Below are 13,384 nucleotides of genomic sequence, written 5' to 3' on the forward strand. Positions count from 1 at the left end.
TTCTTTCTTTTTGCACCAGAATTCACTTCCAAGGGCCCAGGAACTGGTTTTGGCACCACTTGGTAGGGTTTTGCAGCAAAAGAGCCCAGGTGCTGGCAGATGAAGTCTTTTATGGCCCCAAGACTTCCAACAGGATGTAAGCTCAAGTCAAGCCCTTGGAGGACCTTAGAAAGCAGGATGTAGAAAGCAAAGTCTAGTCCTTTAACTCCCATGACAAAAGCATCAGGCCAGCACAGCAAAGCAAACTGCAAAGTGGAAGTTTCTCCTGACAGCAACAAAGCTTGTCTTCCTGGCAGAATGTCTTCAATCCAGAAGTGTTTGGAGTGTATGGGGTCAGAGGTCCAGATTGTATACCCATTTCAGCCTTTTAAGTAGGCAGACTTCAAAGAAAAGTCTTTGTAGTGCACAAAACCATGCCCTTCCTTGCCCAGGCTCCAGACACACTACAGGAGGTGGAGACTTATTTATGTGAAAACAGGCACAGCCCTATTCAGGTGTCCGTGTCAACTCCTCCCACCATTCTGGCTCAGAAAGGCCCAACAGCCAGGTGATGGGCCATCAGGATATGCAGGTCACACCTCAGCTCCCTTTATGTGATTGTCTAGTGCATGGGTACTCACAAACCTTTTCGCAGGGGCCACAAAGTATGGTCTATGGTGTGACCAAGAGCTGCATTGATGCCAGCAGGGTGGCGGTCAGATGAGATAGGGTTTGTAAGGTGGGTGTAGGGGAAGCAAAGCATGTACATGTAATGGCTGAATTGCACAATGTGAAACAAGAAAACATGTGATCAATTTGGCTTCTTCACTTGACCAAACTGTATGATCCTAGACAATTGATCTTTTTTCACTTTGCCTCTTTTTGCTTCTCTTGTGTTTGATTAGATAAACTATGATGTTGTCCATTTATAATAACAACCCAGGCCACCCAGAGGCTGCACATGACAAGCGACTTGCCTCTTAGTTCACTATTGGTATTGTTTTTAGGATCGGTGGAATCATGAATGTTTCTCATTCATGTTTGAAAACGATCATTTAAAAAAGAAAATACCTCTCAAAGCAATGAATCCGATATACTAAGGAGAAAAGGTCTGCATGTTAATGAAATACATGCTTTTATATATTGAAGAGACTTTATCATAGTTTTACATGTTTGCTGTAAGATGTCTTTCAAAAAATGAAGGCGTTTCTAAAGTTAAGTGGTGCACAACGCCTTAGTTGCATCCCTTCTGAATATTACTGCTGAGTCAAGTAAACAGCAGACTAGTGCTGCTGTTCCGTACTTTGAGTATCACTGGTCTAGATCATGGATACTCGCAAACATTTTCCCAGGGGCCTCAATGTTTGGTCTGTGATGTGACCTAGGGGCGCATTGATGCCAGCAAGGTGATGTTTGGGGGTTGGCGGTAAGGTGGGACTAGCGGAAGCAAAGTATATAATCTAGTGTCTGAATTGCGCAGTACGAAACCAAAAGCTTGGGGTTAATCCTGGCTTCCCCACTTAACCAAATTGTGTGATTCTAGGCAATTTTTTTATTTCACTTTGTTAAATGGTAGCGGCAGTTTCAGTCGATCACCTTTCAAGTATTGCCCGGCGGTAATCGCCTCTTATACCATTCGATGATTAACCAACAAAAGAGGCAGGCGCCGGAGACTGGAAGGCAGGAAACAAAGTTTTATTCCGTCGGAGCAGAACACATCAGATCGGACAGCAAGGTATCGTCTCGAGGTGCTCTAACCACATCTCTGAGGCCTGGCCTCTTATACACAGGTTTATTGCTTTATTACATGTTACACATTCTTGTTGAGACTTTGATGTACGGAAAGACATCCTTGGAATCCCCACTTCAAGCTCGTTCCCACACATATCTACAGTGGAAGTCCCCACCCCACCCACAGTAGGAGATGGCTATCACACAGCTGGACATTCCGCCAATTCCCGGGGGGGTGTGCGACTGGTCGGGTCTCAGGGGGTGGGGGGCCTTGATCTACTGTAATCCCTTTGATGTGGGGTGTTTCCCTTACAGTAGGGGCAATAAACTGCATCCGCAGGGCTAGGTGATGGCCTGGGATCGGTTCGGACAATCGGGCGCAGAGGAAGGGGGTTATCAAAGGGATGTATGACCATGTATGGGATGAAAGAAGGTGTCGGTCAGGCGTGGGATGTGGTTCCATGGCAGGGTCGCGCAGAAGGAGAGGGTTTATGGCCCATGTATGAGAGAGCGGGGGTGGCCGGCGCGCGGGGGGATGTTCGCAGCGCCAGAGGGACGCGCTGGCGATCGGCAATGAGGTCATGGTGCCTAAAATGGCCGTCGCGCGTTTTCTGCGTGTGGCGCTTGGGGAGAGACAAGATGGCGCAGATAATGTTCAGTTACGAACTAAATTTCCACAGTCCTCCCTTTTAACATATCTCGCCAGCTTGTTTAGTTCGGATCTATCCCCATAATACCACGAACTTCTACCTCGTACAGAGCTTTCATATGTTCTGCTTCAAAGTTCAGAGTCTTAGGGCGGACAGGAATAATCTGACACAATTGTACATAATTACATGTAGTTGATGTGATAGGCGAGGAGGTAGCGCATACAAAATTACATCAGCTGCGTCATATGTCAGACCCGGAGATAGGAGGAGGGAAGCTCGCTTGAACACAAACATGATACCGTAAAGTAAAAAAAAATGTTCTGGCAAAACAAGGAATATTACGTACATTACTTAAGGCCTAGACTTCGTGTGGATCAAACTAGACAGCATAGTCATGTGCACGGCTGGTGTTATACAAGTGTCATTATACAAAGTTAATGTTTCTTAACTATCAGTGTACAGTTGGAAGTGACCGATGTAATATCATGAAAACTCGATTGGAAGATAGTCAATACGAAAGCGGTTGGGAGAGGAATTCAACTCAACATGAGTTACAGTCAGGGAAGGGAGTTCTTCTTTCCAGTGTCCTATTATAGCGAGCCATCACTGGTAAGCTCTCATTGTTCTTCTTCTTTCGTTGGCACTGTTAAGCACCGGCGGTGGAGCTAAGGTCCAGCTCAAATCCAGGTTTTCACGTAGCAGGGTGTGACCATTCGTTGCTCTCGGATCACAGTCCTGTTCCCTAACTCATCTTATCATAGGTACCTTGAGACGGGGTACCCGCATTTCGTTCTTCTTTTGTCAAGTCAAATTCAAAATCCCATATGAAAGAGGGGGGGGAATAGGGGCGCGCTTTGGGAGGCCGAGAGAAGAGGGGGTGGAGTTGGATCGGATCAAAAAGCGGACCAAGGAGAGCAGAATCTTTTAGCACTGAGCCCATCAATCGGGCTCGACGGGCTGGGACTTCAGGCACGAGCTGATCAGTGAGCAGGGGGCTCCGGGATAGCCCTTCTTTCTATCGCTTTCCATGCTGAGAATGGTGCCTCGTCCCGCATCTTTTTGCTCCGTGGCTCCTCCTTGGTCGAGGCCATAGATGTTCCATGATCCGCAGCCAGGCTGTGCGTCACGTCCGACCCCTCTCCTCCGATGACCGCATGTTATCTTTGAATGAGTACAAGAAACAAAATCTTAGAGAACTGGTAGGGAAGACGTTTACACACTTCATTCTCTCTCCCAACCCAAAGTAGTGGGGGAAACATTTATCGGTCACTCTATGGTGGATGTCTATTAACTCTTATGTCGGTGTACGCTACTAACTCATTAATCATTACTGTGGTGCAGGTTTGCGAGTGTTCCTGCAAATTTCCATCACCAGGTCTGCTAGGTGTTGATTCCTGTACCTTATAAACGTAGCAAGAAGTCTGACATCTATCAACTTTCTGGTCTATCAAAATTCGAACTGGCTTCTCCGGCAGAGACTCGTCTTTCTAACGCAAGCCCTGCTGATTCATATTTTTCTCCAGGGACTGCTAAGTTTATGAAAAAGTGCGAGGTGCTACTGTCATGGGCTCACAAATATCTGTTTCGGGGAGGAACACGCGCTAAACATTTTTCTTGCTGGAGACAATAGTTAACCTTTATCAGTTCTAGGCGATGTATCTTTAAAAACAAGGTCATCAGCTGTATTGCTTAAAATATCCAGGGACGGCTAGTACAGAACTGGGACTATTCTGGAAGGGCGGGGTGCTTAGACGCTCTATTTCTGTGCAATGGGCGGGGCGATTCTGAGTGATGGAGGTGGAGTCGTTAGAGCCCTAAAACAACAAAAACCACTGACATATAGTTCCCGTTATAAGGGCCAAATTGGGAGACATCAGTCATCTTACCTGTCCTTTCTTTCTCAGCCAATTAAGTTCCATCATTTACAGAAAGGAGAGGTAGTAGTGTGGCAAAATACGGTCGTTTTGCTTCTGTCAATTTGTTCGAACACTGTCGTGTTTAGGCCAATTATACATATACCGAGGAGGTACAGTGTTGTCATCTAATCAAAAGAGGGCAAGGGAGCCTTCAGGGGGGGGGGGAGGGAGGGAGGGAGGGAGGGATGGAGAGAGAGAGAGAGAGACGTGCGCATCAAGTAGGCTATTGGGTACACGTACGACATAAAACGGGAGAGAGAGAGAGAGACAAACGTGTACGATAATAGGCCACTTGGTGTACACACAACATAGAGCAGCACGGGTCAGTTTTTCGTACAAAAACACAAGCTGGGGGAAAACATAAATTCAACGTTCACGTACACACAAATACCGGATAGGGTGTAACAGTACATACATCAAGCACAGCATGTTTCTGGTGTAAGTCACCCTCCAATTTACTAGCTTCCGGGAGAGGGAGAGTCGTTTCTTCAAACGAGGAGTTACCATATTCGGGCTTATTTTCCCATCCCCTTGATCGATAGACAAGTATTTCAGTCATACAAAGACGTTCTCTCCAGCGACCCAGGCATATGCAATACATACACATTCATACCGTTCAATCAGGGCACATACGCACAGGCATACCATACAGTTTTTCACGTTCCCAGTGATGGTCTGCATTGCACGCACCATCTCACAGCGCATGTCTGTCTTTCCCTACATGGAGCACGGTGCGGTCTATGTCCACTCCATTCTTCAGTCGGAACTCCCATGTAACCTACAGAGAAGAAAAGAAGGGGGGGGGCAGCATTCAAAGCACATCAGTGCGCATAAACACGAAAAAGTTCTACTTACCACGTACCAGACTAGCTGCAGGGACGTACAATACCACAGATCTTGACTATCCTTTTCGCATTTTTCTTTCTGTGTACTATATCCTTCTTTTCTACTATACCAAAATTTCTTCATTTTTATTTTTCCCTAAATTCGAGTTCCCTCTTCGTGCATTTGTTTCTCAATTAGCCGTATATTATTGGACAAAATACCATACCTTACATGGATACAAATTTTCATCAATCCAAAATTCAGGCAAAGGGTCTGCATTATCTGTCTTCTATTGTTTGGGAATGACAGCCGTTATTCAAAACCTTACCAACCTAGACGATTGTTATGACGCTGATTCCATAATTCCTTCGAAAACCCTTTATTGTGAAAATGTCAGTATACAAATACGGGCCTACAACCGTATAGGCCGGCCACGGTGCAAGAGGCGTCGAGTATCATGAGCAATACTACCTTAATGCGAAAATAAAAATAATCAATAATGAGAAGACCAGCATCAATAAGGTTGTCCGCATGTCCAGTCAGTACCCTCCCTGTCCCCCGCCCGCCATGTGCAAAAAGACCGTATACATATCCCTTAATATCAATGCCAAGTAATCTGGAACGCCATAAGGAGTTGTAGGCCCCTCCTACATCGGCGCCATTTTGGGGCGAGGTCGGGTGGGTCCAGTGTACAGTCTAGATGTTTCCACTAGTTAACGGTCGGACCAGAATCCCTTTCGGCAGTCCAAAAAATTTCCATTAATGCCAACAGAAAGAACAGACAGCATGAATCGTGACTCGAAGGTGGGGAAAGCAAAGTTGTTTCCTACCGGATCATGCTGAGGTTCCACCAGAACTGCTTCGGGTTGGTAGACTACAGTGTCTCCTGGTAATTCAAACAGAAACTGGCGTCAGCATGAGGGCACCACCATCTTTCAGCGACGCCGTGGTCCTTTCGGAGAGCGGGACAGCAGGTGTGTCTCTCCGCCGATACCCTGAATCAGTCTCTCTCACGGCACCAAACGGGGACAAGGTGGCTGCCGCCCGGGGCAAAGGCAAGTTAATGTGGAATGATCGAGCGATAGTGGCGGTTGCCCCCACCGGAAGTCCGCGGGAGTCGAGGGCCAATGACTCCCGTAGAATCTGCAAAGCTGAGAGGACGTCTTCAAGGGTGGGGCCCACGCCCGAGCAGGCAAGCTTCCGAGTTCCGAGGTAGCCCGAATCCGAAGAGCCGGCCGCCATTTTTGAGACTCCTGTGGCAGCAGCAGTTCTCCACCACGGCCACCAGAGTGGGTCCCCCGACCAGCCAACTGCGGGGGCCCACTTCTTGGTTGGAACGCCAAGGGCAAACTTGGTGCAGAAAGGAACTTCCGCCCGGGTGGTCGTCCGGCAGGTGAAACATTTAATGGCTGCCCTGCTGCAGCTGGCTGGTGAGTGAAGCGTCAAAGGGGTGCCCTACTGCAACTGGTGAGCCTCCACCTGGGGAGGCGGGGGAGGCCCGTTCGCGTCGCCTCCCCCCCAGGGCACCCCACGCCGTCTTTCAGTGCTGTATTGTAGGACGGCCAGGCCGGCACTACAGCTTGTTGGACACCACCTCGATGCCATCCGGGTATCGGCGCATCGTGTTGCCTCCGGCCTCTTCGCACAACGGACCGTCACTGATGCCGTCTCACAGGCGGATGGATTTTGTAGGCCCTTCTTATAGCCCAAAGCCGACTAAGAGACAGCAATGTTGCTACTTCGAAGAAGGAGGGGCGGGGACTGTGTTACGCGGATGGTGAATGCTTTGGGGGTGGATGTTGCAGCAGGCTGCCATGTAAATAGCTGTGTTTTAACGTGTTTTACCCTGTTGAAGTGTTGCATATACCTACAAGTTATTAAAGCGTTTTAATCATACTATTTTGTTGGAGTGTGGCATATATATGTTGGGAGGGAGCGTATGGAGGGGGCATATAGGCGATCGGAGGACCTAATAGTAATTCGTCATTCACTCGTTGCTTGGAAGGTAACTCAGCGTAGAGCATAGAGGGGGTCCTAACAGGGCACTGGCCTGACGTTTCAGATTCTTGTTTTTGTTTAGCTTCCTTTCTCTCCTTTATTTCTTCCTCTAACTTTCTAGCGACAAGATGAGCTGCCTTTCGTAGTTCTTTTTCTGCCTTTACTTCTTCTCTCTTTTTCCGTTGCGTTGCTTCTTTGCGCCACATGCCGATACTATCGAGCATATTGGGCGTCGTTTTATTGCTACGTAGAGCTATTTCTAGCGTTTCTATTTTATGGTCATCAAAGGATCCCATCAGTGGCCACTGACTTTCGGAGTCCTTCTTTGTATATTTATGCCATAGTTTGCTATAGGCTACAGCGACAAGTCCATATTTAGTAAACATCTCCTTATTAGGGGTGCCTTCCAGTGGAGCCGGATGGTTCATCTCTAATAAGCGGTCCGGGCAGAACCAACTATCAATCAGTGGGGAGAAGATAGGCATGACGGGTTACAACGGGGACAAAAGTCTTCACTACCTATCTTTTCACTGCTTGCAAAGACTAGACCGAATATCTCTATTCCACGTTATTTGTAAGCAGAGAATACCTCCAAAGAACCAATATCGAACAACCAGTGTTCGGACAATCAATAAATCAATGGTGAGAAAGAGATAGGCACGACGGGTTACAACGGGGGACAAAAGTCCGCGTTACCTACCCTTCACTATCTGCAAAGACTAGACAGAATATTTCTATTCTACGTTATTTGCAAACAGAGAATATCTCAAAAAGCACTATTCGTCAAAAACAATCAATGTTTGGACAATCAATCAGTGGGGAGAATAATAGGCACGACGGGTTACAAAGGGGGACAAAAGTCCGCGTTACCTACCCTTCACTATCTGCAAAGGGAGAGAGAGTATTTCTTCTCTTCCCCGTTTGTAGGCAGCGAATATCTCAAAAAGAACAATCAAATAAGCATTACTAGTATTTTCAATCAATCAATCAATCGTTTCGCAATTTGTCGTGTTACACGACCTTACCCGGACCGCATGGACAGTTTCTCGTCTTCCGCCTCCAGCGCCCGATCGTCCTCTACTCTCCGTATTTGCCGCGGCACTCCTGATGGTTCCCAGTCAGGACCGTAGATCACTCGAGAGAGGTCTGCTCGGAACCAGTGAAGTTCGGATGATCGGCTGCCAGACGAGGGTCTATCGGGCAGGAGCTCTTCCTGATCGTTGCAGTCGTTCACTCTGTCGTTGGGACCTCTCTCATTGGATCCACGTGTCGCTGATGGGCCCTACGTTGGGCGCCAATTGTTAAATGGTAGCGGCAGTTTCAGTCGATAACCTTTCAAGTATTGCCCGGCGGTAATCGCCTCTTATCAGTGCTTAATTTGTGCCGGTGCTTTCCGGTGCTTAGCACCGGCACTTAATTATCAGGGCCGGGTCTATGCATCTGCTGCACACATCACACATTGCTGTTTTTTTAAATTTACTGTAAGTCTGTACTCAGTGCATGCGGCGCAGTTAACAGTGTCTGGTTGCGGGTTTGTGAGACACTTCTTAATCACCTCGCTTGCCCTGAGGCTGAGCCCAAGTCCAATTCATAAATTATGTATATGTTGATCGTGGCGGCCGCGCGCTGCGGCACTTCGTTCACAGTGCAGTTTTGACCGTTGCGGTGTTGCCACTTGCAGTGACACTGATTTATTTGGGCGGTCGCCGGGCTGGATTTTGGTTCTGATGGGAGGGAGGGGCTGTGCGCGCAGATTTTTTTCACATGGCCACGCCCGCCTCCAGCATAACCACCGCAGCTCACACTGCCCACCACGAGTCATCATCGTTGTTCAAGTCAGGCGACCTCCGACCGAAGACTACATTGAGAGAAGGGCCGCCTGTGCAGGCATCGATCAGCCAGTAGAACAGTGCAATACTGTATGGTAGCAAGCAGCACCAGGCCGCGGCGGCCGGCTAATCGTACAATCAGTTATTCACTGAGCAAAGGCAGTGCTGCCAGTGTGTGTCCCTGCCGGCCGGCTCACCACGATTAACGAGTAAAGGTAAGAAGTTAAAACTTTACTAATCCTCTTGGAAACCAGGGTTCGAGTCTCGAGGTCGCTTCCACATCCTGTGATTCTGGGCAAATCACTTACTTTCCCCGTGCCTGAATGTGTAATGTAAATACGGTGCTATGTAAAGCGCTCCAATACCTTCGGGTCGAGTTCGCGCTATATAAATTTGCAACAACAAAAAAAACATGATAAATGCTTCCCACGGAATCTGATCGCTCACCAGCTCTGTAAATCTTCCTAATCCTCCAAAAACTGTTTCTCTTCTGTTGACATCCACGACCCACCCCCGCCAAAAGCCCCTGATTTCACCCTCCTATGAGACTCAGTAGTGTGACGGGTACGAAGAGTCACTGAGCCCTGGACACCGGCATTTTTATAATTTCGAAGGCAAATAACGCACATTTGCAGGGCAGCTTTAAAAAGCCCTACCAAAACAAACCTGCTTATAATTTCCTGGATGAATCGCTCTTCTCCACCCCTATGGACGAAATGCCCCATCCTTTGATCTCCTGGGGGTGTCCAGACCGAGCACAGGAAGGCCCCTCCCACCTCGGCCCCACACACCAGTGAGTGCATGGATGTGCCCCACCCCCACCCTTCCAGAGTGAAAGATATATAAACATACTTGGTCCTCAATGCTCTCGCAGACTACATCATGTGATGACTGTGGATCTGTTTTTATACCAGGCTGAGAGAGAGCAGCCTTGACCCCGGGATATTGCTGGTGTTCTCGCTTCAGAGGATGCTCGCAGTACTTTCTCTTTCTACTCTCTACTTCCACCGGGCCTCCACCCCCTCCGTCGTTATCTTGAAAACGCGCATTTCCCCTAATTTCTCAACACTGTTCCTGCTGGGAGGCCTCTGCTTACCGCTGGCAGGAAGCCGGTTTGGCAACTCAGCTGTGTAAGTAGCCGCTGCGGGTTGCAAGCATCACCACAGCCCTGGGGTACAGTCAGGGCCGGCTTTAGTCCTGGTGGTGCCCTGTGCTACAATGTTTCTTGGCGCCCCCCCAATGACCACCTCCACCAGGGAGTCTCTAACTAGCACCCTTTAACATTGACGAAGTCTCCATAAACACACTCTCTCAGATGCATTGAATTAGTTAGAGACAATCATACGAGTGTAAATCAGTGTATAGGAAATGTTACATAAGCCAAAAGACTAAAAGTGTAGGAGTCACATGTCATCCATACTGGTAGGCAGTATAGTTTAAGAGTGCTTGGTGTGGAGAAGCACAAACGCAGAGTCGAAAAAGAAACAGCATAGTTGGGAGTTCTCTTTAGTAATAATAATCTATTTCTAGCCAAATTAATCCTTTTTGCAACATTAATCAATGCTCTAATAATGTATATTTTGCAGTGTGTATGCAGTTCTAGGATGAAAGTTGATAGCTCACTATTCTATATTAGGGCTTTAAGTTATATATTGCAAGTAAGAAAAGGTTGTTTCTTTTGAAAGCAGTAACCTGCTGACCTGTTTACATCATACGCACTCTGTAATCTACTTGGTACACGTTCTTTGCAGCAGGCACATTAACCCTCTGCACTAACTTCACATAAGTCAAAACCTCAACTATGCAAAATGCTGATCTCTCTCCAGGACGATAATTAATCACAGGAGTTATCTTGACATTTATGTGAGGCCTGGTAATTGCGGGGGGAAGAAACGCTGCAGCAGGTGCTTCAAAAGCGTAATAAAGGTTCAAGCACGGCGCCCCCAGGAAGCCAGCACCCGGTGCGGTGGCACCGGTCGCACCGCCCTAAAGCCGGCCCTGAGTACAGTCAGCAGTGAGATAGATGCAGCATGACTGTGGTAGCAACCACAGGCAGGCACAGAGCATCACCACAGCCCTTGGGTACAGTCAGCAGCGGGGTCGATATAGCAGCATGTCTGCGGTAGCAGGCAGAGGCAGGCACCGAGCATCACCACAGCCCTGGGATACAGTCAGCAATGGGATCAATGCACCAGCCCCTCGGTGCTAAGAAACGTTACTGTAGACCTGGGGACTCACCCAGCAATGGGAAGCAGCAACCCCTCTAGAGCATTCATAGAGGCAAGGAGGGATGGTCAGCAATGGAGTGAAGGCACGGACGTCTTACAGCACCAACAAACATTACCATACTCCTGGGTGAATAGTCAGCAGTGGAGTACCGCAGCCCATCTATGGCAGCACTGCTGCAAGCATTGTGAATTATTAGAATCTTGTTGACTTTCAGATTTTTCGACAATCACGCTGGCATATCCAATTAAAATACATCATATAACAAAGGCGTGGGGTTAAGGGCAGTGGAGGGGGAGAGTAGTATAGCTCCAGGGAGTACGTTATAATAACAAGTCCAATTGTTTCTCTAATAGTAATCGCTTTAACGGAATACTAACTCTATTTATGAATCCCAAACCCCTTCGGTCACCGGAAGTGACAAAGTGACTCATTCAAGTGCATTTCATGATTTTATTCAGCTTATCTGTTTTGACTAGTGTTTTCACAACATTTTGGTTTATTTCTTCACATAAGCTATGTAAAAGTTGTATCTTTGATGTCATAGACTCAGTCACTGCATAGACTATTAAAAAGGGCATACCCTACCCCAGTATTGTCCTTTTCCCCAAATCAGCACATAGAGCACTGGAATTGTCCCTTTTCAATGCATTAGTGATTTCCGATAATTTATTCCAAATTTGTGCTTTAAATGCACTTTTGATTGAATCTTTTTCAAAATGTTCTCAGGGCAGGAGAAACCTCCTATCAAAACTTTATTATGTGGAAGGCTCCCTTGCTGAAATTTATCTGACTTTTCGCAGTGCCAGTTGAGGATGTGGGTGGAGCTAATACAGGAAGTGGGTGGAGCTGGTGGAGAAAGTGGGTGGAGCCAGAGAAAAGCTGGTGTGGCCTCCGACAAAGATTTGAGCACCTGCACTTCATATTTTACAAATTAAGCACTGCCTCTTATACCATTCGATGATTAACCAACAAAAGAGGCAGGCGCCGGAGACTGGAAGGCAGGAAACAAAGTTTTATTCCGTCGGAGCAGAACACATCAGATCGGACAGCAAGGTATCGTCTCGAGGTGCTCTAACCACATCTCTGAGGCCTGGCCTCTTATACACAGGTTTATTGCTTTATTACATGTTACACATTCTTGTTGAGACTTTGATGTGCGGAAAGACATCCTTGGAATCCCCACTTCAAACTCGTTCCCACACATATCTACAGTGGAAGTCCCCACCCCACCCACAGTAGGAGATGGCTATCACACAGCTGGACATTCCGCCAATTCCCGGGGGTGTGTGCGACTGGTCGGGTCTCAGGGGGTGGGGGGCCTTGATCTACTGTAATCCCTTTGATGTGGGGTGTTTCCCTTACAGTAGGGGCAATAAACTGCATCCGCAGGGCTAGGTGATGGCCTGGGATCGGTTCGGACAATCGGGCGCAGAGGAAGGGGGTTATCAAAGGGATGTATGACCATGTATGGGATGAAAGAAGGTGTCGGTCAGGCGTGGGATGTGGTTCCATGGCAGGGTCGCGCAGAAGGAGAGGGTTTATGGCCCATGTATGAGAGAACGGGGGTGGCCGGCGCGCGGGGGGATGTTCGCAGCGCCAGAGGGACGCGCTGGCGATCGGCAATGAGGTCATGGTGCCTAAAATGGCCGTCGCGCGTTTTCTGCATGTGGCGCTTGGGGAGAGACAAGATGGCGCAGATAATGTTCAGTTACGAACTAAGTTTCCACAACTTTTCCTCCTTTTTATTCATTATCACATATGAGGACGATGAAATACATGACTTCAGAATGTGTGCTGTACAAAACCTTCTCCTATGTTTGATTTAATAAACTATAATGTTCATGTGTAATAGAAACCCAGGTCGCCCAAAGGGTGCATGTAACAAATGACTAGCCTCTTAGTTCACTATTGGCATTGTTACTAGTGTGGGGGGAGAATGAATAGTTCTTAATTCATGTTTGAAAACTATCACTTTAAAAAATACCTTTCAATGCACTGCTATAATCTGATGCACTGATATAATCTGATGTACTAAGGTGAAACGGTTCTGCATGTTAATGAAATCCTCTTTGAATTTTGAACAAACTTTTGCTTACTTTTACACGTTTGCTGCAAAATGCCTTTAAACACGAAGGTGTTTCTAAAGTTCAGTGGGACAGGACACCCTAGTTAATTCCTTTCTGAATTTCAGTTAACCTTTAAATAAATTCTTGTCCTTATTTAATAT

At 47.4% G+C, this 13,384-nt stretch overlaps 1 protein-coding gene and 1 long non-coding RNA gene across 2 annotated transcripts in view; one reads left to right on the forward strand and one right to left on the reverse strand.

Annotated features, from left to right (window-relative positions):
• The window catches only part of STX8 (syntaxin 8), a 975,973-nt gene that overhangs the window by 75,985 nt on the left and 886,604 nt on the right, over nt 1-13,384 (forward strand). The gene's annotated exons all lie outside the window — the stretch shown is intronic.
• Nucleotides 2,156-13,384, reverse strand: part of LOC146809960 (uncharacterized) — a 112,418-nt gene continuing 101,189 nt past the window's right edge. Inside the window, exon 4 of the long non-coding RNA XR_014966524.1 lies at nt 2,156-3,521. This is a non-coding gene — a long non-coding RNA (uncharacterized LOC146809960). The remainder of the gene's footprint in view (nt 3,522-13,384) is intronic.

This window comes from Triturus cristatus, chromosome 7, assembly GCF_964204655.1.
Source record: "Triturus cristatus chromosome 7, aTriCri1.1, whole genome shotgun sequence".
Taxonomy (NCBI): Eukaryota; Metazoa; Chordata; class Amphibia; order Caudata; family Salamandridae; genus Triturus; species Triturus cristatus.